Source organism: Ranitomeya variabilis, chromosome 4, assembly GCF_051348905.1.
Source record: "Ranitomeya variabilis isolate aRanVar5 chromosome 4, aRanVar5.hap1, whole genome shotgun sequence".
In the NCBI taxonomy this organism is placed as follows: domain Eukaryota; kingdom Metazoa; phylum Chordata; class Amphibia; order Anura; family Dendrobatidae; genus Ranitomeya; species Ranitomeya variabilis.
The window spans coordinates 660998614-661022714 of record NC_135235.1 but is presented as its reverse complement, the minus strand read 5'-3'; positions in this window follow the sequence as shown (position 1 = coordinate 661022714).

The following is a 24101-nucleotide window of genomic DNA, read 5'->3' as shown; positions in this document are numbered from 1 at the left end:
GCGTCCAATCACAAATAGCCTGAACCTTGACAGGATCCATCTCGATGGAAGAGGGGGAAAAAATGTATCCCAAGAAGGAAATCTTTTGAACCCCAAAAATGCACTTAGAACCCTTCACACACAAGGAATTAGACCGCAAAACCTGAAAAACCCTCCTGACCTGCTGGACATGAGAGTCCCAGTCATCCGAAAAAATCAAAATATCATCCAGATACACAATCATAAATTTATCCAAATAATCACGGAAAATGTCATGCATAAAGGACTGAAAGACTGAAGGGGCATTTGAAAGACCAAAAGGCATCACCAAATACTCAAAGTGGCCCTCGGGCGTATTAAATGCGGTCTTCCACTCATCCCCCTGCTTAATTCGCACCAAATTATACGCCCCACGGAGATCTATCTTAGAGAACCACTTGGCCCCCTTTATGCGAGCAAACAAATCAGTCAGCAGTGGCAACGGATATTGATATTTAACCGTGATTTTATTCAAAAGCCGATAATCAATACACGGTCTCAAAGAGCCATCTTTCTTAGCCACAAAGAAAAACACGGCTCCTAAGGGAGATGACGAAGGACGAATATGTCCCTTTTCCAAGGACTCCTTTATATATTCTCGCATAGCAGCATGTTCAGGCACAGACAGATTAAATAAACGACCCTTAGGGTATTTACTACCCGGAATCAAATCTATGGCACAATCGCACTCCCAGTGCGGAGGTAATGAACCAAGCTTAGGTTCTTCAAAAACATCACGATATTCAGTCAAGAATTCAGGAATCTCAGAGGGAATAGATGATGAAATGGAAACCACAGGTACGTCCCCATGCGTCCCCTTACATCCCCAGCTTAACACAGACATAGCTTTCCAGTCAAGGACTGGGTTATGAGATTGCAGCCATGGCAATCCAAGCACCAACACATCATGTAGGTTATACAGCACAAGAAAGCGAATAATCTCCTGATGATCCGGATTAATCCGCATAGTTACTTGTGTCCAGTATTGTGGTTTATTACTAGCCAATGGGGTGGAGTCAATCCCCTTCAGGGGTATAGGAGTTTCAAGAGGCTCCAAATCATACCCACAGCGTTTGGCAAAGGACCAATCCATAAGACTCAAAGCGGCGCCAGAATCGACATAGGCATCCGCGGTAATAGATGATAAAGAACAAATCAGGGTCACAGATAGAATAAACTTAGACTGTAAAGTGCCAATTGAAACAGACTTATCAAGCTTCTTAGTACGCTTAGAGCATGCTGATATAACATGAGTTGAATCACCGCAATAGAAGCACAACCCATTTTTTCGTCTTAAATTCTGCCGTTCACTTCTGGACAGAATTCTATCACATTGCATATTCTCTGGCGTCTTCTCAGTAGACACCGCCAAATGGTGCACAGGTTTGCGCTCCCGCAGACGCCTATCGATCTGGATAGCCATTGTCATGGACTCATTCAGACCCGCAGGCACAGGGAACCCCACCATAACATCCTTAATGGCATCAGAGAGACCCTCTCTGAAATTCGCCGCCAGGGCGCACTCATTCCACTGAGTAAGCACAGCCCATTTACGGAATTTCTGGCAGTATATTTCAGCTTCGTCTTGCCCCTGAGATAGGGACATCAAGGCCTTTTCCGCCTGAAGCTCTAACTGAGGTTCCTCATAAAGCAACCCCAAGGCCAGAAAAAACGCATCCACATTGAGCAACGCAGGATCCCCTGGAGCCAATGCAAAAGCCCAATCCTGAGGGTCGCCCCGGAGCAAGGAAATCACAATCCTGACCTGCTGAGCAGGATCTCCAGCAGAGCGAGATTTCAGGGACAAAAACAACTTGCAATTATTTTTGAAATTTTGAAAGCAAGATCTATTCCCCGAGAAAAATTCAGGCAAAGGAATTCTAGGTTCAGATATAGGAACATGAACAACAAAATCTTGTAAATTTTGAACTTTCGTGGTGAGATCACTCAAACCTGCAGCCAAACTCTGAATATCCATTTTAAACAGGTGAACACAGAGCCATTCCAGGATTAGAAGGAGAGAGAGAGAGAGAGAAAGGCTGCAATATAGGCAGACTTGCAAGAGATTCAATTACAAGCACACTCAGAACTGAAGGGAAGGGAAAAAAAAAAAAAAAAAAAAAATCTTCAGCAGACTTCTCTTTTCTCTCCTTTCTCTGTCAATTAATTTAACCCTTTTTGGGCCGGTCAAACTGTCATGGTTCTCAATGGCAAGAGAACATAGCCCAGCAAACATAAGTACTAGCTCTTGGAAGGATGGAAACTAAACTGACCATGAACTAAACCTGCCGCACAACTAACAGTAGCCGGGTAGCGTTGCCTACGTTTTTTATCCCTAGACGCCCAGCGCCGGCCGGAGGACTAACTAATCCTGGCAGAGGAAAATATAGTCCTGGCTCACCTCTAGAGAAATTTCCCCGATAGGCAGACAGAGGCCCCCACATATATTGGCGGTGATTTTAGATGAAATGACAAACGTAGTATGAAAATAGGTTTAGCAAAATTGAGGTCCGCTTACTAGATAGCAGGAAGACAGAAAGGGCACTTTCATGGTCAGCTGAAAACCCTATCAAAATACCATCCTGAAATTACTTTAAGACTCTAGTATTAACTCATAACATCAGAGTGGCAATTTCAGATCACAAGAGCTTTCCAGACACAGAAACGAAACTACAGCTGTGAACTGGAACAAAATGCAAAAACAAACGAGGACTAAAGTCCAACTTATCTGGGAGTTGTCTAGCAGCAGGAACATGCACAGAGAGGCTTCTGATTACAATGTTGACCGGCATGGAAGTGACAGAGGAGCAAGGTTAAATAGCGACTCCCACATCCTGATGGAAGCAGGTGAACAGAGGGGATGATGCACACCAGTTCAATTCCACCAGTGGCCACCGGGGGAGCCCAAAATCCAATTTCACAACAGACGACTGGGCGTATAAGATGACCCCCAACTTTTCCATATAAAATATGGAATTTGGGATATGCCCGCCGTATAAGACGGGGGTCATCTTATATTCCCAGTCATCTTATACGGCGTGTGGTTCCCAGGGTCTGGAGGAGAGGAAACTCTCCTTCAGGCCCTGGGATCCATATTCATGTAAAAAATAAAGAATAAAAGTAAAAAATATGGATATACTCACTCTCGGACGGCCCCTGGCTGTCACCGCTGCAAGCGTCTGCCTCCGTTCCTAAGAATGCAGTGAGTGTAGGACCTGCGATGACATCACGGCTTGTGATTGGTCGCGTGAGCGGTCACATGAGCGGTCACGCGACCAATCACAAGCCGCGACGTCATGGAAGGTCCTTCACTCTCTGCATTCTTAGGAACGGAGGCAGACGCTTGCAGCGGTGAGGTCCAGGGGCCGTCGGAGGGGTGAGTATATCCATATTTTTTATTTTTATTCTTTATTTTTTACATGAATATGGATCCCAGGGCCTGAAGGAGAGTCTCCTCTCCTTCAGGCCCTGGGAACATCCAGGATCGCTCCCTGTACCCGGCGTATAAGATGACCCCCGACTTTTGGGACAATTTTTAGGGGTTAAAAAGTCATCTTATATGCCGGAAAATATGGTATTTATTTCCATTTTCCCATTAGGGTTAGGGTTGGGGCTAACATTAGGGTTAGGGTTGGGGCTAAAGTTAGGGTTGGGGCTAAAATTAGGGTTGGGGCTAAAGTTAGGGTTAGGGCTGGGGCTAAAGTTAGGGTTGGGGCTAAAGTTAGGGTTAGGACTAAAGTTAGGGTTGGGGCTAAAGTTAGGGTTAGGGTTGGGGCTAAAGTTGGGGTTAGGGCTGGGGCTAAAGTTAGGGTTGGGGCTAAAGTTAGGGTTTGGATTATGCTTACGGTTGGGGTTAGTGTTGTGAATTTGCTTTTTGGCTCCCTCTAGTGGTTACTAGTTTTTTGACTCTGGTTTTTCTGTCATTCCTTTTATCCGCACCTGGGTCGTTAGTTAGGGGTGTTGCTATATAAGCTCCCTGGACCTTCAGTTCAATGCCTGGCAACGTAGTTATCAGAGCTAATCTGCTGTGCTCTTGTCTACTGATCCTGGTTCCGGTTATATCAGCTAAGTCTGCTATTTTGCTTTTTGCTATTTGTTTTGTTTTGTATTTTTGTCCAGCTTGTTCCAAATCTGTATCCTGATCTTTGCTGGAAGCTCTAGGGGGCTGGTGTTCTCCCCCCGGACCGTTAGACGGTTCGGGGGTTCTTGAATTTCCAGTGTGGATTTTGATAGGGTTTTTGTTGACCATATAAGTTACCTTCTTTATTCTGCTATTAGTAAGCGGGCCTCTCTGTGCTAAACCTGGTTCATTTCTGTGTTTGTCATTTCCTCTTACCTCACCGTTATTATTTGTGGGGGGCTTCTATCCTGCTTTGGGGTCCCTTTCTCTGGAGGCAAGAGAGGTCTTTGTTTTCTTCTACTAGGGGTAGTTAGATTCTCCGGCTGGCGCGTGTCATCTAGAATCAACGTAGGAATGATCCCCGGCTACTTCTAGTGTTGGCGTTAGGAGTAGATATATGGTCAACCCAGTTACCACTGCCCTATGAGCTGGATTTTTGTATCTTGCAGACTTCCACGTTCCTCTGAGACCCTCGCCATTGGGGTCATAACAGTTTGCCAGGCCAGTATTATATGTTTAATGCATTGCAAAAGAGGGATTACAAGAAAGAAGATTCTGAGTTTTTTTTTTCTCCTCTCTCATTTTTTTTTTTCTTCTTCCCCTTTACCTCAGAGTGGCTTAAGCTTGCTGCAGACATGAATGTCCAGACCTTGATTACAAGTGTGGACCAGCTGGCTACTCGTGTGCAGGGCATACAAGATTATGTTATCAGAAATCCTAGGTCAGAACCTAAGATACCGATTCCTGAACTGTTTTCCGGAGACAGGTTTAAGTTTAGGAATTTCATGAATAATTGCAAATTGTTTTTGTCCCTGAGACCCTGTTCATCTGGAGACTCCGCTCAGCAAGTAAAAATTGTTATTTCGTTCTTACGGGGCGACCCTCAAGATTGGGCTTTTTCGCTGGCGCCTGGAGATCCGGCATTGGCTGATATTGATGCGTTTTTTCTGGCGCTCGGTTTACTTTATGAGGAACCCAATCTTGAGATTCAGGCAGAAAAGGCCTTGCTGGCTATGTCTCAGGGGCAGGACGAGGCTGAAGTGTATTGCCAAAAATTTCGGAAATGGTCCGTGCTGACACATTGGAACGAGTGTGCACTGGCCGCTAATTTTAGAAATGGCCTTTCTGATGCCATTAAGAATGTTATGGTGGGTTTTCCCATTCCCACAGGTCTGAATGATACTATGGCACTGGCTATTCAAATTGACCGGCGGTTGCGGGAGCGCAAAACCGCAAATTCCCTCATGGTGTTGTCTGAACAGACACCTAATTCGGTGCAATGTGATAGAAAAACCGTAAATTCCCTCATGGTGTTGTCTGAACAGACACCTGATTTAATGCAATGTGATAGAATCCTGACTAGAAATGAGCGGAAAATTCATAGACGCCGGAATGGCTTGTGTTACTACTGTGGTGATTCTACACGTTATCTCAGCATGCTCTAAACGTATAGCTAAGGTTGTTAGTCCGGTCACCGTTGGTTATTTGCAACCTAAATTTATTCTGTCTGTAACTTTGATTTGCTCACTGTCATCTTATCCTGTCATGGCGTTTGTAGATTCAGGTGCTGAGTCTTATGGATCTGTCATTTGCTAAGCACTGTGGTTTTATTCTTGAACCATTAGAAAATCCTATTCCTCTTAGGGGTATTGATGCTACGCCATTGGCAGCAAATAAACCGCAGTATTGGACACAGGTTACCATGTGCATGACTCCTGAACACCGCGAGGTGATACGTTTTCTTGTTTTACATAAAATGCATGATTTGGTTGTTCTAGGGCTGCCATGGTTACAGACCCATAATCCCGTCCTGGACTGGAAGGCTATGTCGGTGTCAAGTTGGGGCTGTCGTGGTATTCATGGGGATTCCCTGCCTGTGTCTATTGCTTCTTCTACGCCTTCGGAAGTTCCGGAGTATTTGTCTGATTATCAGGATGTCTTTAGCGAGTCCAGGTCCAGTGCATTGCCTCCTCATAGGGACTGTGACTGTGCTATAGATTTGATCCCAGGCAGTAAATTTCCTAAGGGAAGACTGTTTAATCTGTCGGTACCTGAACATACCGCTATGCGTTCGTATATCAAGGAGTCTCTGGAGAAAGGACATATTCGTCCTTCTTCTTCCCCTCTTGGGGCGGGATTCTTTTTTGTGGCTAAAAAGGACGGATCTTTGAGGCCTTGTATTGATTATCGGCTTTTAAATAAGATCACTGTCAAATTTCAGTATCCTTTGCCGCTGTTGTCTGACTTGTTTGCCCGGATTAAAGGTGCCAAGTGGTTCACCAAGATAGACCTTCGTGGTGCGTACAACCTTGTGCGCATTAAGCAAGGTGATGAATGGAAAACCGCATTCAATACGCCCGAAGGTCATTTTGAGTACTTGGTGATGCCTTTTGGGCTCTCCAATGCGCCTTCAGTTTTTCAGTCCTTTATGCATGACATTTTCCGGAAGTATCTGGATAAATTTTTGATAGTTTATCTGGATGATATTTTGGTTTTTTCTGATAATTGGGACTCGCATGTGGAGCAGGTCAGGTTGGTCTTTAAAATTTTGCGTGAAAATTCTTTGTTTGTCAAGGGCTCAAAGTGTCTCTTTGGTGTACAGAAGGTTCCCTTTTTGGGGTTCATTTTTTCCCCTTCTGCTGTGGAGATGGACCCAGTCAAGGTCCGAGCTATTCTTGATTGGACTCAGCCCTCGTCAGTTAAGAGTCTTCAGAAGTTCTTGGGTTTCGCTAACTTCTACCGTCGTTTTATCGCTAATTTTTCTAGCATTGTGAAACCTTTGACGGATATGACCAAGATGGTAGGCCTGAGTCTTGTCCACCTGACAGACTGTTTGTCCCGGATAAGTGGACCAGCAGAGTCATTTCCGAGGTTCATTCCTCGGTGTTGGCAGGTCACCCGGGAATTTTTGGCACCAGAGATCTGGTGGCCAGGTCCTTTTGGTGGCCTTCCTTGTCAAGGGATGTGCGGTCATTTGTGCAGTCCTGTGGGACTTGTGCTCGAGCTAAGCCTTGCTGTTCTCGTGCCAGCGGGTTGCTCTTGCCCTTGCCTGTCCCGAAGAGACCTTGGACACATATCTCCATGGATTTCATTTCTGATCTTCCGGTGTCTCAGGGCATGTCTGTCATCTGGGTGATATGTGATCGCTTCTCCAAGATGGTCCATTTGGTTCCTTTGCCTAAGCTGCCTTCCTCTTCCGATCTGGTTCCTGTGTTTTTCCAGAATGTGGTTCGTTTGCACGGCATCCCTGAGAATATTGTGTCAGACAGAGGATCCCAGTTCGTTTCTAGGTTCTGGCGATCCTTTTGTAGTAGGATGGGCATTGATTTGTCGTTTTCGTCTGCTTTCCATCCTCAGACTAATGGACAGACGGAGCGAACCAATCAGACTTTGGAGGCTTATTTGAGGTGCTTTGTCTCTGCTGATCAGGACGATTGGGTGACATTCTTGCCGTTGGCTGAGTTTGCCCTTAATAATCGGGCTAGTTCCGCCACCTTGGTTTCGCCTTTTTTCTGCAACTCTGGTTTCCATCCTCGCTTTTCTTCGGGTCATGTGGAGCCTTCTGACTGTCCTGGGGTGGATTCTGTGGTGGATAGGTTGCAGCGGATCTGGAATCATGTGGTGGACAACTTGAAGTTGTCACAGGAGAGGGCTCAGCGCTTTGCCAATCGCCGCCGCGGTGTGGGTCCCCGACTACGCGTTGGGGATTTGGTGTGGCTTTCTTCTCGCTTTGTTCCTATGAAGGTCTCCTCTCCAAAATTTAAACCTCGCTTCATTGGTCCTTACAAGATATTGGAAATCCTTAATCCTGTATCTTTTCGTCTGGATCTTCCTGTGTCGTTTGCTATTCACAATGTATTTCATAGGTCCTTGTTGCGGCGGTACGTTGTGCCTGTAGTTCCTTCTGCTGAGCCGCCTGCTCCGGTGTTGGTTGAGGGCGAGTTGGAGTACGTGGTGGAGAAGATCTTGGATTCGCGCCTCTCCAGGCGGAGGCTTCAGTACCTGGTCAAGTGGAAGGGCTATGGTCAGGAGGATAATTCCTGGGTGGTCGCCTCTGATGTTCATGCGGCCGATTTAGTTCGTGCCTTTCATGCCGCTCATCCTGATCGCCCTGGTGGTCGTGGTGAGGGTTCGGTGACCCCTCACTAAGGGGGGGGTACTGTTGTGAATTTGCTTTTTGGCTCCCTCTAGTGGTTACTAGTTTTTTGACTCTGGTTTTTCTGTCATTCCTTTTATCCGCACCTGGGTCGTTAGTTAGGGGTGTTGCTATATAAGCTCCCTGGACCTTCAGTTCAATGCCTGGCAACGTAGTTATCAGAGCTAATCTGCTGTGCTCTTGTCTACTGATCCTGGTTCCGGTTATATCAGCTAAGTCTGCTATTTTGCTTTTTGCTATTTGTTTTGTTTTGTATTTTTGTCCAGCTTGTTCCAAATCTGTATCCTGATCTTTGCTGGAAGCTCTAGGGGGCTGGTGTTCTCCCCCCGGACCATTAGACGGTTCGGGGGTTCTTGAATTTCCAGTGTGGATTTTGATAGGGTTTTTGTTGACCATATAAGTTACCTTCTTTATTCTGCTATTAGTAAGCGGGCCTCTCTGTGCTAAACCTGGTTCATTTCTGTGTTTGTCATTTCCTCTTACCTCACCGTTATTATTTGTGGGGGGCTTCTATCCTGCTTTGGGGTCCCTTTCTCTGGAGGCAAGAGAGGTCTTTGTTTTCTTCTACTAGGGGTAGTTAGATTCTCCGGCTGGCGCGTGTCATCTAGAATCAACGTAGGAATGATCCCCGGCTACTTCTAGTGTTGGCGTTAGGAGTAGATATATGGTCAACCCAGTTACCACTGCCCTATGAGCTGGATTTTTGTATCTTGCAGACTTCCACGTTCCTCTGAGACCCTCGCCATTGGGGTCATAACAGGTTAGGGTTGGGATTAGGGTTAGGGGTGTGTCAGGGTTAGGGGTGTGGTTAGGGTTATGGTTAGGGTTGAGATTAGGGCTGGTATTAGGGTTAGGGGTGTGTTGGGGTTAGGGGCGTGGTCAGGGTTATGTTTGGGATTAGGCTTAGGGGTGCGTTTGGGTTGGAATTAGAATTGGGGGGTTTCCACTGTTTAGCACATCAGGGGCTCTCCAAACGCGACATGGTGTCCGATCTCAATTCCAGCCAATTTTGCAAACAGCGCTACTTCCTTTCCGAGCTCTGCCATGCGCCCAAACAGTTGTTTACCCCCACATATGGGGTATCAGTGTACGCAGAACAAATTGCACAACAACTTTTGGGGTCCAATTTCTCCTGTTACCCTTGGGAAAATAAAATATTTGGGGAGAAAAAAAATCATTTTTGTGAAAAAAATATGATTTTTTTTTACGTCTCTACATTATAAACTTCTGTGAAGCACTTGGGGTTTCAAAGTGCTCACCGCACAGCTAGATTAGTTCCATAGAACTACTACTCTACTATCCAAAATGGTGTCACTTGTGGGGGGTTTCCACTGTTTAGGCACATCAGAGGCTCTCCAAACGCAACATGGTGTCCGATCTCAATTCCATCAAATTTTGCATTGAAAAGTCAAATGGCGCTCCTTCCCACATATGGGGTATAAGCGTACTCAGGACAAATTGTACAATGACTTTTGTGGTCCAATTTCTCCTGTTACCCTTGTGAAAATAAAACGTGGGCTAAAAAATAATTTTTGAGGAAAGAAAAATTATTTTTTATTTTCATGGCTCTGCATTATAAACTTCCTAACAAAAAAAAATTATGTTTCCAAAATGGTGCTATTGTAAAGCAGACATGTGGGTAATATTATTTATTAACTATTTTGTATGATATGACTCTCTAATTTAAGGGCATAAAAACTAAAAGTTTAAAAATTGCAAATTTTTTGCCAAATTTCCATTTTTTTTTTCCACAAATAAACGCAAGTCATATCAAAGAAATTTTACCACTATCATAAAGTACATGTCACGAGAAAACAATCTCAGAATCACCGGGATCCGTTGAAGCGTTCCAGAGTTATGACCTCACAAAGTGACAGTGGTCAGAATTGAAAAAAATGGCCTGGTCAGGAAGTTGAAAACAGGCTTCGGGGTGAAGGGGTTAAAAAAGACTTGGAAATATGATTGCCTAGGTCAGTACGATTACAATGATACCAAACTTGTATTTTCTTTTAACTGGTGAAAAAAGTTTCAGAAATTCATCCCAAAAAATTAGCGTGAGCCGCTATTTATCAAAACACATAACATTTTTACTTTTTGGTTCATGGACCTGTGGAAAGGTTTGTTTTTCGCTTGGTGACCTGATCTTTTTATTGATTCTATTATGGGGTAGATAGAAAGCTTTGATCACTTCTTATTACTTTTATTTTCATGTCATCCTCCACCACAGCACCACAGGAGGTTTACTCCAAGCCCAAATAGAGGCAGGAAACACAAAGAGGTCAATTAGCCAACCATACTTACTCTTTCCAGTGTTTTTCCTGTCCTTGTGCGGCATCACGTGCTGCTCTGTGGCCGGCGACAGAGACTGAGTTTGAGTACCTTAAGTCTGGGCAATGGAGGACGATCGCTTATGCTTTCTCTGTGAAGCTGCTTCTGTCTCTTCCGGGATACCTCGCCATTCTTACTATGACTCTGGGTGAGGCAGAGTGGTTTTGAGCTGGGGGCTGTTGTGAATTCTGCTCTCGGGTTCCCTCCGGTGGTTGTGGGTGGTATTGCAGTTGTCCCTGGCTTGCAATCCTGGTCAGGTGTTCCTGCTGATTGCAGGCCTGACTGGGGTATTTAGGGTTGCAGGATTCATTAGTCCGTGCCAGTTGTCCATTGTTCTGGGAGGTTTAGGATCTCTTTCTGGTCTTCCTGCCCTGCTGCCAAATCAGCAAAGATAAGTGTCTGTTTTTTGTTTCTGCAGCACACATGCTGTGTGCTTACTATTTAGTGCTATTCATTTGTCTTTTCTTGTTCAGCTTGGACTGTGTCAGGATTTTTCCAGTCAAGTTGGATTCTCAGGAGATGCAGATATACGCTCCATGTCTTTAGTTAGATGGCGGAATTCTTGTATTTTCTGCTGTGGATATTTTTTAGGGTTTTATACTGACCGCTTAGTATTCTGTCCTATCCTTTCCTATTTAGCTAGAGTGGCCTCTTTTGCTAAATCCTGTTTCCTACCTGTGTATGTCTTTCCTCTAATACTCACCGTCAATATTTGTGGGGGGCTGCCTATCCTTTGGGGTTCTGCTCTGAGGCAAGATAGTATTCCCATTTCCATCTATAGGGGTATTTAGTCCTCCGGCTGCGTCGAGGTGTCTAGGATTGATAGGTACACCCCACGGCTACTTCTAGTTGCGGTGTCAGTTTAGGGATTGCGGTCAGTACAGGTTCCACCTACTCCTGAGAAAGTCTCATGCGGCTCCAAGGTCACCGGATCATAACAGGGGGCATCCCAGAACTCCCCAGCTCTTCATCTGCCCTCTCCAGTATTCAGCATGCAAATACTGGAAGTGATGTCAGAAGTCTCTTTCAGGGAGACAAGGATCCTGCTCCAACAAGTAAAGATAAGATGTCAGCCTGCAAACGTGCTTTTTGTGTTAAAAAAAACCTTTCATTATCCCATAAGAAACAGCTTGTCATAGTTGCACGGATAAAAGTGTGAAGGAGTAACAGCCTTCATTAATAGAAGAATTAAGAGGGATGGTCCACCAGTAGATTCTCATCCCTAGCCTCGTTTTCTCAATCATTTTCAGTGACCTCATCAGGAGGCCAAGAAGAGGAAATTTAGTTTGGAAGAAGAATCAAATTCAGATTCACAAAAAGTCCAGAGATCTATTGTTGGAGAGTGGTGGGAAGAAGGCGAGTTAGCCTCAGGCCCAGATCTGACACAGGGGAATAAGTATTATTCTCAAAACCACTCGTACATTCCAGGACAAAATGTTTGGTTGACGTAAATAAAAAGAGGATGGTGTTCTCTATGCATGAGAACATCCAGAGTCTAATTTTAGATAAACGGGAGTTTTCAGAGAGACATTTTAGGTATACAGACGGAACTGAAGGATAGATTTCCATTAGAGGAAGAAATATCCAAGTGTTGATCAGAAATACTGAAGACTGATATCCAGGTGGTTAAGGTGGAAAAAAAGACAAAGATGCATTTATAAGATTCTTCACAACTTGGCGACCTAAGGGATCAGAAGATGGATAGCCTTCAAATTCTGGGAGACTTCAGCATCCCTGTTGAGAACAAATGAGGTATCTACATGTGTAGCAAGGTGTTATGATCTGGTGGCCTAAGAGCAGCATGAGACGTACTCTGGAGAAGGTGGTACCTGTACTAACCGCAGACCCTGAACTTAACACCGCAACTAGAAGTAGCCGTGGAATGTACCTAGCGCTCCCTAGACATCTCTACACAGCCGGAGGACTAATTACCCCTAGAGATAGAAAAGGGAAAACTATCTTGCCTCAGAGAAAGTCCCCAAAAGATAAGCAGCCCCCCACAAATATTGACTGTGAGAGGAGAGGGAAAAAACATACACAGACGGAAATGAGAATTTAGCAAAGGAGGCCACTTCTAGCTAAATAGAAAGGATAGGACAGAGTACTATGCGGTCAGTATTAAAACACTAGAAAATATCCACCACAGAAAATACAAAATCTCCACAGCTAACTAAAGATATGGAGGGTATATCTGCATCTCCAGAGATACCAGCTTGGCTAAACAAATCCTTATACAGACCAAGCTGGACAAGAAAAAAAACATGGAAAAGAACTGAACAATAAGGCCACAGCATGTGGACAGCAAAAATCAAGGCCAGAACTTATCTTTGTTGAAATGAACTGCAAAGCAGAAGAGACCAGGCAGAGATGTGAATCCTCCAGGAACAATGGACAACTGGCACTGACTAAAGGGTGAAGCAAGACTAAATAGCCCAGTCAAAATTGCAAAAAGTGAACACACCTGATAATTGCTGCGATTCAGAGACAGCAGCGCTACCACTTACAACCACCGGAGGGAGCCCAAGAGCAGAATTCACAACAGTACCCCCCCTTGAGGAGGGGTCACCGAACCCTCACCAGAGCCCCCAGGCCGATCCGGACGAGCCAAATGAAAGGCACGAACCAAATCATCAGCATGAACATCGGAGGCAACAACCCAAGAATTATCCTCCTGGCCATAACCCTTCCATTTGACAAGATACTGAAGCTTCCGCCTCGAAAAACGAGAATCCAAAATCTTCTCCACCACATACTCCAACTCCCCATCAATCAACACCGGGGCAGGAGGATCAACAAAGGGAACAACGGGCGCCACATATTTCCGCAACAAAGATCTATGAAAAACATTATGGATGGAAAAAGAGGCTGGAAGGGCCAAACGAAAAGACACTGGATTGATAATCTCAGAAATCCTATAAGGGCCAATAAACCGAGGCTTAAACTTAGGGGAAGAAACCTTCATAGGGACATGACGGGAAGACAACCAGACCAAATCCCCAACCCGAAGCCGGGAACCAACACACCGACGACGGTTAGCAAAACGTTGAGCCCCCTCCTGAGACAACACCATATTGTCAACAACATGAGCCCAAATTTGCTGCAACCTGTCAACCACAGAGTCAACCCCAGAGTCAACCCCAGGACAATCAGAAGGCTCAACCTGCCCCGAAGAAAAACGAGTATGAAAACCAGAGTTACAAAAGAAGGGTGAAACCAAGGTAGCAGAACTAGCCCGATTATTAAGGGCAAACTCGGCCAATGGCAAGAAAGCCACCCAATCATCCTGATCAGCAGACACAAAGCATCTCAAATAAGTTTCCAAAGTCTGATTAGTTCGCTCGGTTTGACCATTTGTCTGAGGATGAAATGCGGAAGAAAAAGACAAATCAATGCCCAGCCTAGCACAAAAGGCCCGCCAAAACATAGAAGCAAACTGGGAACCTCTATCGGACACAATATTCTCCGGAATGCCATGCAAACGAACCACATGCTGAAAAAACAACGGAACCAAATCAGAAGAGGAAGGCAATTTAGGCAAAGGTACCAAATGAACCATCTTAGAAAACCGGTCACAAACCACCCAGATAACTGACATCCTCTGGGAAACCGGAAGATCCGAAATAAAATCCATAGAAATATGCATCCAAGGCCTCTCAGGGACCGGCAAAGGCAAAAGCAACCCACTAGCGCGGGAAGAACAAGGCTTGGCACCCGCACAAGTCCCACAGGACTGCACAAAAGAACGCACATCCCGTGACAAAGAAGGCCACCAAAAGGACCTACCAACCAAATCTCTGGTACCAAAAATCCCAGGATGACCAGCTAACACAGAACAATGAACCTCCGAAATCACTTTACTAGTCCATCTGTCAGGAACAAACAATTTCCCCACTGGACAGCGGTCAGGTTTATCAGCCTGAAATTCCTGAAGAACCCGTCGTAAATCAGGGGAGATGGCAGAAAGAATCACCCCTTCCTTCACAATACCGACCGCCTCAAGGGCCCCAGGAGAATCAGGCAAAAAGCTCCTAGAGAGGGCATCAGCCTTAACATTCTTAGAACCCGGAAGATACGAGACCACAAAATCAAAACGGGAGAAAAACAGGGACCATCGGGCCTGTCTAGGATTCAGCCGTTTGGCAGACTCGAGATAAATCAGATTCTTATGATCGGTCAAGACCACAATACGGTGCTTGGCCCCCTCAAGCCAATGTCGCCACTCCTCAAATGCCCACTTCATAGCCAACAACTCACGATTGCCGACATCATAATTGCGTTCCGCAGGCGAAAACTTTCGAGAAAAGAAGGCACACGGTTTCATCAAGGAACCATCAGAATTCCTCTGAGACAAAACGGCCCCTGCCCCAATCTCAGAAGCGTCAACCTCAACCTGAAAAGGAAGAGAAACATCCGGCTGACGCAACACAGGGGCAGAAGTAAATCGGCATTTCAGCTCCTGAAAGGCAGAAACAGCCGCAGAGGACCAATTCGTCACATCAGCGCCTTTCTTCGTCAAATCGGTCAGGGGTTTAACCACACTGGAGAAGTTGGCAATGAAACGGCGATAAAAATTAGCAAAGCCCAAAAATTTCTGAAGGCTCTTCACGGATGTGGGCTGGATCCAATCATGAATGGCCTGAACCTTAACCGGATCCATTTCTATAGATGAGGGAGAAAAAATGAAGCCCAAAAAAAAAATCTTCTGTACTCCAAAGAGGCACTTAGACCCCTTCACAAACAAGGCATTATCACGAAGGATCTGAAATACCATCCTGACTTGTTTCACATGAGACTCCCAATCATCTGAAAAAATCAAAATATCATCCAAATATACAATCATGAATTTATCAAGATAATTCCGAAATATATCATGCATGAAGGACTGAAACACAGATGGAGCATTAGAGAGTCCGAATGGCATCACAAGGTATTCAAAATGGCCTTCGGGCGTTTTAAACGCAGTTTTCCATTCGTCACCCTGCTTAATACGAACAAGATTATATGCCCCTCGAAGGTCAATCTTAGTAAACCAACTAGCCCCCTTAATCCTAGCAAACAGATCAGAAAGCAAAGGCAAAGGGTATTGGAATTTGACCGTGATCTTATTCAAGAGGCGATAATCAATACAGGGTCTCAAGGAGCCATCTTTTTTGGCAACAAAAAAAAAACCTGCTCCCAATGGTGAAGAAGATGGCCGAATATGCCCCTTCTCCAAGGACTCCTTAACATAGCTCCGCATGGCGGTATGTTCTGGCACAGACAGATTGAAAAGTCAGCCCTTAGGGAACTTACAGCCTGGAATCAAGTCAATAGCACAATCACAGTCCCAATGCGGTGGAAGGGAACTGGACTTGGGCTCATTGAATACATCCTGGAAATCTGACAAAAACTCAGGAATTTCAGAAGAGGGGGAGGAGGCAATTAACATCAAAGGAACGTCACCATGAACCCCCTGACAACCCCAACTAGTCACAGACATAGATCTCCAATCTAATACCGGATTATGCACCTGTAACCATGCGAAACCCAGCACAACAGCATCATGCAAATTATGCAACACCAGAAAACGACAATCTTCCTGATGGGCTGGCGCCATGCACATGGTCAGCTGTGTCCAAAACTGAGGTTTATTTTTAGCCAACGGTGTAGCATCAATACCCCTCAAAGGAATAGGACTCTGCAAAGGCTGCAAGGGGAAACCACAACGCCTGGCAAATTCTAAGTCCATTAAATTTAGAGCGGCGCCTGAATCCACAAATGCCATGACAGAAAATGACGATAATGAGCAGATCAGGGTCACAGATAACAGAAATTTAGGTTGTACAGTACTGATGGTAACAGAACTAGCGATTCTCTTGGTACGCTTAGGGCAATCAGAAATAACATGAGCAGAATCGCCGCAGTAAAAACACAACCTATTCTGACGTCTGAATCCTTGTCGTTCAGCTCTAGACACAATCCTATCACACTGCATAGGGTCAGGACTCCGCTCGGAAGACAATGCCATAGTGTGCACAACTCTGCGCTCGCGCAAGCGCCGATCAATCTGAATGGCCAGAGACATAGAATCACTCAGACCAGCAGGCGTGGGGAACCCCACCATAACATCTTTAACGGATTCAGAAAGACCCTTTCTGAAGATTGCCGCCAAGGCATCCTCATTCCATTTAGTCAGTACAGACCATTTTCTAAACTTCTGGCAATATGATTCTGCCGCTTCTTGACCCCGAGACAGGGCCAACAAGGTCTTCTCAGCATGATCCACTGAATTAGGTTCATCATACAATAACCTAAGCGCCTGAAAAAAGGTGTCTATATTAAGCAATGCCGGATTCCCAGGTTCCAGGGCAAATGCCCAATCCTGAGGGTCACCATGCAGCAGAGATATAACAATTTTAATCTGCTGGATGGGATCACCAGAGGAACGGGGTTTCAGAGCAAAAAAACAGTTTACAGTTATTTTTAAAGCTCAGAAATTTGGACCTATCCCCCCAAAAAAAATCAGGAGTTGGAATTCTAGGCTCTAAAACCGGAGTCTGAACGATATAATCGGAAATACCCTGTACTCTAGCAGCAAGTCGATCCACACGAGAAGCCAATCCCTGAACATCCACATCAGACCTGAACTCCTGAGCCACCCAGAGGTAAAGAGGGAAGAAAAAAAAAACACAACAGACTACAGAAAAAAAATGGCTCAGCACTTTCCTTCCTTTCTTCTGAGATGCGGTTAACTCATTGTTGGCCAGTTGTACTGTTATGATCTGGTGGCCTAAGAGCAGCATGAGACGTACTCTGGAGAAGGTGGCACCTGTACTGACCGCAGACCCTGAACTTAACACCGCAACTAGAAGTAGCCGTGGAATGTACCTAGCGCTCCCTAGACATCTCGACACAGCCGGAGGACTAATTACCCCTAGAGATAGAAAAGGGAAAACTATCTTGCCTCAGAGAAAATCCCCAAAAGATAGGCAGCCCGCCACAAATATTGACTGTGAGAGGAGAGGGAAAAAACATACACAGACGGAAATGAGAATTTAGCAAAGGAGGCCACTTCTAGCTAAATAGAAAGGATAGGACAGAGTACTATGCGGTCAGTATTAAAACACTAGAAAATATCCACCACAGAAAATACAAAATCTCCACAGCTAACTAAAGATATGGAGGGTATATCTGCATCTCCAGAGATACCAGCTTGGCTAAACAAATCCTTATACAGACCAAGCTGGACAAGAAAAAAAACATGGAAAAGAACTGAACAATAAGGCCACAGCATGTGGACAGCAAAAATCAAGGCCAGAACTTATCTTTGTTGAAATGAACTGCAAAGCAGAAGAGACCAGGCAGAGATGTGAATCCTCCAGGAACAATGGACAACTGGCACTGACTAAAGGGTGAAGCAAGACTAAATAGCCCAGTCAAAATTGCAAAAAGTGAACACACCTGATAATTGCTGCGATTCAGAGACAGCAGCGCTACCACTTACAACCACCGGAGGAAGCCCAAGAGCAGAATTCACAACAGCAAGGTCTATGTTCAGGTGGCTGAACCAACTGAAAGAGTATCTCAGTATGAGCACTTCCATAAAAGATCTGTTAAAATCCCTGCCTCTTTATCAGAAAGCCACAGGATTCCTGGCTGACGCCTCTGCAGAGTCAGTCAGAATAGCTTCAATGTCATTGGTCTTAACAAATTCCACAAGACGAGCGCTGTGGCTAAAGTTATGGAACGGAAATATAGTTTCCAAGATCAAACTCTGCTCTATTCCTTTCTGAGGGGAATATACACTCACTGGCCACTTTATTAGGTACACCTGTCCATCTTCTTGTTAACACTTAATTTCTAATCAGCCAATCACATGGCGGCAACTCAGTGCATTTAGGCATGTAGACATGGTCAAGACAATCTCCTGCAGTTCAAACCGAGCATCAGTATGGGGAAGAAAGGTGATTTGAGTGCTTTTGAACGTGGCATGGTTGTTGGTGCCAGAAGGGCTGGTCTGATTATTTCAGAAACTGCTGATCTACTGGGATTTTCACGCACAACCATCTCTAAGGTTTACAGAGAATGGTCCGAAAAAGAAAAAAAATCCAGTGAGCGGCAGTTCTGTGGGCGGAAATGCCTTGTTGATGCCAGAGGTCAGAAGAGAATGGGCAGACTGGTTCGAGCTGATAGAAAGGCAACAGTGACTCAAATCGCCACCCGTTACAACCAAGGTAGGCCTAAGAGCATCTCTGAACGCACAGTGCATCGAACTTTGAGGCAGATGGGCTACAGCAGCAGAAGACCACACCGGGTACCACTCCTTTCAGCTAAGAACAGGAAACTGAGGCTACAATTTGCACAAGCTCATCGAAATTGGACAGTAGAAGATTGGAAAAACGTTGCTTGGTCTGATGAGTCTCGATTTCTGCTGCGACATTCGGATGGTAGGGTCAGAATTTGGCGTAAACAACATGAAATCTTTGGGATGTGGTGGAACGGGAGATTCGCATCAGGGATGTGCAGCCGACAAATCTGCGGCAACTGTGTGATGCCATCATGTCAATATGGACCAAAATCTCTGAGGAATGCTTCCAGCACCTTGTTGAATCTATGCCACGAAGAATTGAGGCAGTTCTGAAGGCAAAAGGGGGTCCAACCCATTACTAGCATGGTGTACCTAATAAAGTGGCCAGTGAGTGTATGTTCAGTCCAGAATTGGATGACTTGCTTCAAAAAAGCATCAGATAAAAAGAAAGTATTACAGAACTGAAAATTGTCAGGACCTTTCTGTCCTTCACAGAGCTAACCCTCTCAGTGTAGGGTGAAATAGAAAGCCAGATGTTGGAGCTACCCCAAGGGAGTTAGAGGCAGAAACATCTTGCTCTCTCAGAACCAGCGTCAGGCGAGACAATGATGCCAGGGTAGTAGAGGGTTGGATTTCCAGATTCTTCTCCCAATGGCAGACAAGCTCCTCAAATTGATGGGTTCTGGAATGTGTCAAAGAAGGAATAAAAATAGAGTTCTCCTCCAACCCTCTGCAGAGCCTGAGAGTAACTTCTCTTTTGTCCCCAGGTTTACGGAACGTCTTAATGTCAGGGCTTTAGAAGTTACAAGCTGCAAGGGTAATCTCCCCAATTCCAGAGATAGAGTACAAAAGGTGACATTATTCTTGTGTGTTTCTTGTAAGGAAACAAAGAGACTTATAGAATAATAATAAATTTGAAACCTTTAAACTCTCACATTAATTACAGAAGATTCAAGATGGAGTAAAAAAAATCTGCCGTTCCCTTTTATAGGAGAAATTTTCATAATGGCATCCATCGACTTACACAATGCCTACTATCATGATCCTATCCCCTGGCCTGCCAAAAATTCCTGAGGTTTGCATGGACATCAAATACTTAATTTCCTGTTCAAAGTCTTGCCAGTTAGGATTTTGTCAGCGCCTAGAGTGTTAACAAAAATCATGGCAGAAGTGGTAACATTTATCAGAAGCCAAAACATCTGCATCATTCCTTATCTCTACAACTTTCTGGTCATAGCTGCGAGTATGCCAATAGTTGAAGAATACATACAGAGAATCCTTCAAATCTCTAGGTTGGCTGGTAAATCTTCAAAAATCAGACCTAGTTCCTTCCACCAGGAAGATCTTCCTATGGATTCTCTTAGATTCTAAGAACAAATATCCCAATTACCAAGAGACAAACAAGTCCAGTTACGATCCAAAATAACGGCCTTATGGGATTAGAAGAAAGTATCCTTGAGAATTGCAATGCCAGTCCTGGGTTCCATGACTTTATGTATTCAAGCGGTAGCTTTGTCTCAGGCCCATACAAAAATCTTAAAGGGAACCTGTCACCCCCAAAATGGAAGGTGAGCTAAGCCCACCAGCATCAGGGGCTTATCTACAGCATTCTGTGGTGCTGGTTAGGCAGTGTGGAGTTTGAACCTGAAACATCTATGTCCGGACATGGTCAACCTTTATCTGCGTTTGCCCTTTCTGGTGCCATGGGAGTGATTCAGAAACGCTTCAGGTACAATTTGCATTTAATGTGGTTTTGCTTTTAATACATTTAGGAGGCCGTAATGGCACATCGAATATAAAAAAAAGTAGAGTAGGACTGCCCCATTTGAGAATGCCTTGGCGTGGCGGGGTGGCTCAAAGAATTGAACTATTGTTTGCTAAATGTTTCATTTTGAAATACAGTTAGAAATTAATATGTGCATATGCACTTAATTTATTGCGTTCTGACCATAAGCAGTGCTGGCTTCTCCCCTTTTTATTTTATCATTCACTGCCTTCAATGATCAAAACCCTGGAGGAAGAATCAGAATTCTCTTCATCCACTGTGATGGTCATAACAAAGGCAAAAAGGTGTCAAAAAATACTATTGCAAACAGGATTAAGAGAGCAACTGTCACACTATGACAGTCTTCAGTAAGGAAGGGGGGCCTTAAACTGTCCATGGCACTGGGACCCTAACCCTGTCACTGGAGTACTCTTAAAGCTAGAGAGACCCGAGTCTCCGACCTTACTATGCTCCCATTAATGACTTAAGCCGTCCCCTCCCCCACCCCAGAGGCCTGTGACAGATATGTTAGTGTATATACACCTAAGTCAAAAGGGGATAACAAAAAAACAACTTACATACAAAAACATTCACCAAGGGTAGAGGGTAATCAAGGGAAGGATAACAAGAAACACACCAAATGGGAATAGGATAACGGAGAAAGCATACACCCAAAAAAATAGACAACAATCTCCAGCAACAACTACGAACTCCAACTTCAGGACACCAACTCCAGCAAGCCACAAAAGCAAAATTTTCACAGGCAGGGAGGAGAAGCCCTGGCCAGGTTTTATAGAGAGAAAAGAGTAGATCAGGAGCAGCTGTGAGATAGAGCTGCATGTCTCTAACCAGCATACATAGAGTCTTTAAACTCTTTAGCGTCAAAGGAAACAAAGTCCATTTAATATGAGGAACAAAACACACAGGCTAAATGGAAGACCTGCGATTCACAGTACATAAAGAGCGCCTAACCCCAGACCTTCCAGAAGGACGTGACACACTCTTGACAGTACCCCCTTCTACGAGGGTCCACAACACCCTCGGATCCAGGTTTATCTGGATGGGTAAAATGAAAGGACTGTATCAACCAACCGACATTAACTTCAGACGCCGGTATTCGCATCCTCTCCTCAGGACCATACCCCTTCCAATACATCAGGTACTTTACAGAGTAGCAAACCTTGTGAGCATCAACAATTTTCGCTACCTGAAATTTTAAATTGCCATCAATAATAACCAGTGGTGGTGATAAAGGTGATGGTACCACATGTGCAACATATCTTTGGAGTAAAGACCTGTGGAAAACATTATGAATCTTGAGAGTTGGTGGAAGCTTGAGACAAAAAGCTACAAGGGTGATTACGGAGACCACCTTATAATATGAGGACCAATAAACCTAATTTACAATAAGGAACTTTCAGTTTAATATTTTTGGTGGACAGCCATACTAAATCATTCACCCCCTGGCCTGAAGACATTCATTTTTTATCAGCCATACGTTTGTATTTGTCTCCCATGATCTTTAAATTATTCTGAACCCCTCGTAGTCACATGGCTCCGCTCCGTACACCTCGCAGACAGACAGCTCCGCGCCGTACATGCTTGGCTCTGCTCCGTACACGTGTACACGACTCCGCTCTGTACACCTCGTACACACAGCTCCCCTCCGTACACCTCGTACACACCTGGCTCCGCTCCCTACACCTTGTACACACGCGGCTCCGCCCCGTACACCTCATACACACGCGGCTCCGCTCCTTACACCTCGTACACATACGGCTCCGCTCCATACACCTCGTACACACACGGCTCTGCTCCATACACCTCGTACACACACGGCTCCGCTCCATACACCTCGTACACATACGGCTCCGCTCCATACACCTCGTACACACACGGCTCTGCTCCATACAACTCGTACACACACGACTGCGCTCCATATACCTAGCACATATGGCTCCGCTCCTTACACCTCGTACACATACGGCTCCGCTCCATACACCTCGTACACACACGGCTCTGCTCCATACACCTGGTACACACACGGCTCCGCTCCATACACCTCGTACACACACGGCTCCGCTCCGTACACCTCGTACACACACGGCTCCGCTCCGTACACCTCGTACACACACGGCTCTGCTCCGTACACCTCGTACACACACGGCTCTGCTCCGTACACCTCGTACACACACGGCTCTGCTCCGTACACCTCGTACACACACGGCTCTGCTCCGTACACCTCGTACACACACGGCTCTGCTCCGTACACCTCGTACACACACGGCTCCGCTCCGTACACCTCGTACACACACGGCTCCGCTCCGTACACCTCGTACACACACGGCTCTGCTCCATACACCTCGTACACACACGGCTCTGCTCCATACACCTCGTACACACACGGCTCCGCTCCATACACCTCGTACACACACGGCTCCGCTCCGTACACCTCGTACACACACGGCTCTGCTCCGTACACCTCGTACACACACGGCTCTGCTCCGTACACCTCGTACACACACGGCTCTGCTCCGTACACCTCGTACACACACGGCTCTGCTCCGTACACCTCGTACACACACGGCTCCTCTCCGTACACCTTGTACACACACGGCTCCTCTCCGTACACCTTGTACACACACGGCTCCGCTCCGTACACGCGGCTCCGCTCCGTACACCTCATACACACGCGGCTCCGCTCCTTACACCTCGTACACACACGGCTCCGCTCCTTACACCTCGTACACACACGGCTCCGCTCCTTACACCTCGTACACACACGGCTCCGCTCCATACACCTCGTACACACACGGCTCCGCTCCATACACCTCGTACACACACGGCTCTGCTCCATACACCTCGTACACACGGCTCTGCACCGTACACCTCGTACACACACGGCTCCGCTCCGTACACCTCGTACACACACGGCTCTGCTCCATACACCTCGTACACACACGGCTCCGCTCCGTACACCTCGTACACACGGCTCTACTCCGTACACCTCGTACACACACGGCTTCGCTCCGTACACCTCGTACACACACGGCTCTGCTCCATACACCTCGTACACACACGGCTCCGCTCCGTACACCTCGTACACACGGCTCTACTCCGTACACCTCGTACACACACAGCTCCGCTCCGTACACCTCGTACACACACGGCTTCGCTCCGTACACCTCGTACACACACGGCTCCGCTCCGTACACCTCGTACACACACGGCTCCGCTTCGTACACCTCGTACACACGGCACTACTACATTCACACTGTAAACCCCTTCTGACCCCACACATAAACTTCCCCTCATCCAGCACCATGACAACCAGCACAGCAGAGTCCTGCATACACTGAGGCCCCTGATCATGTGACCCCTAACTCCTCCCCTCCTGTGACCTCATCCCAGGTCCTGTGCGCACAGA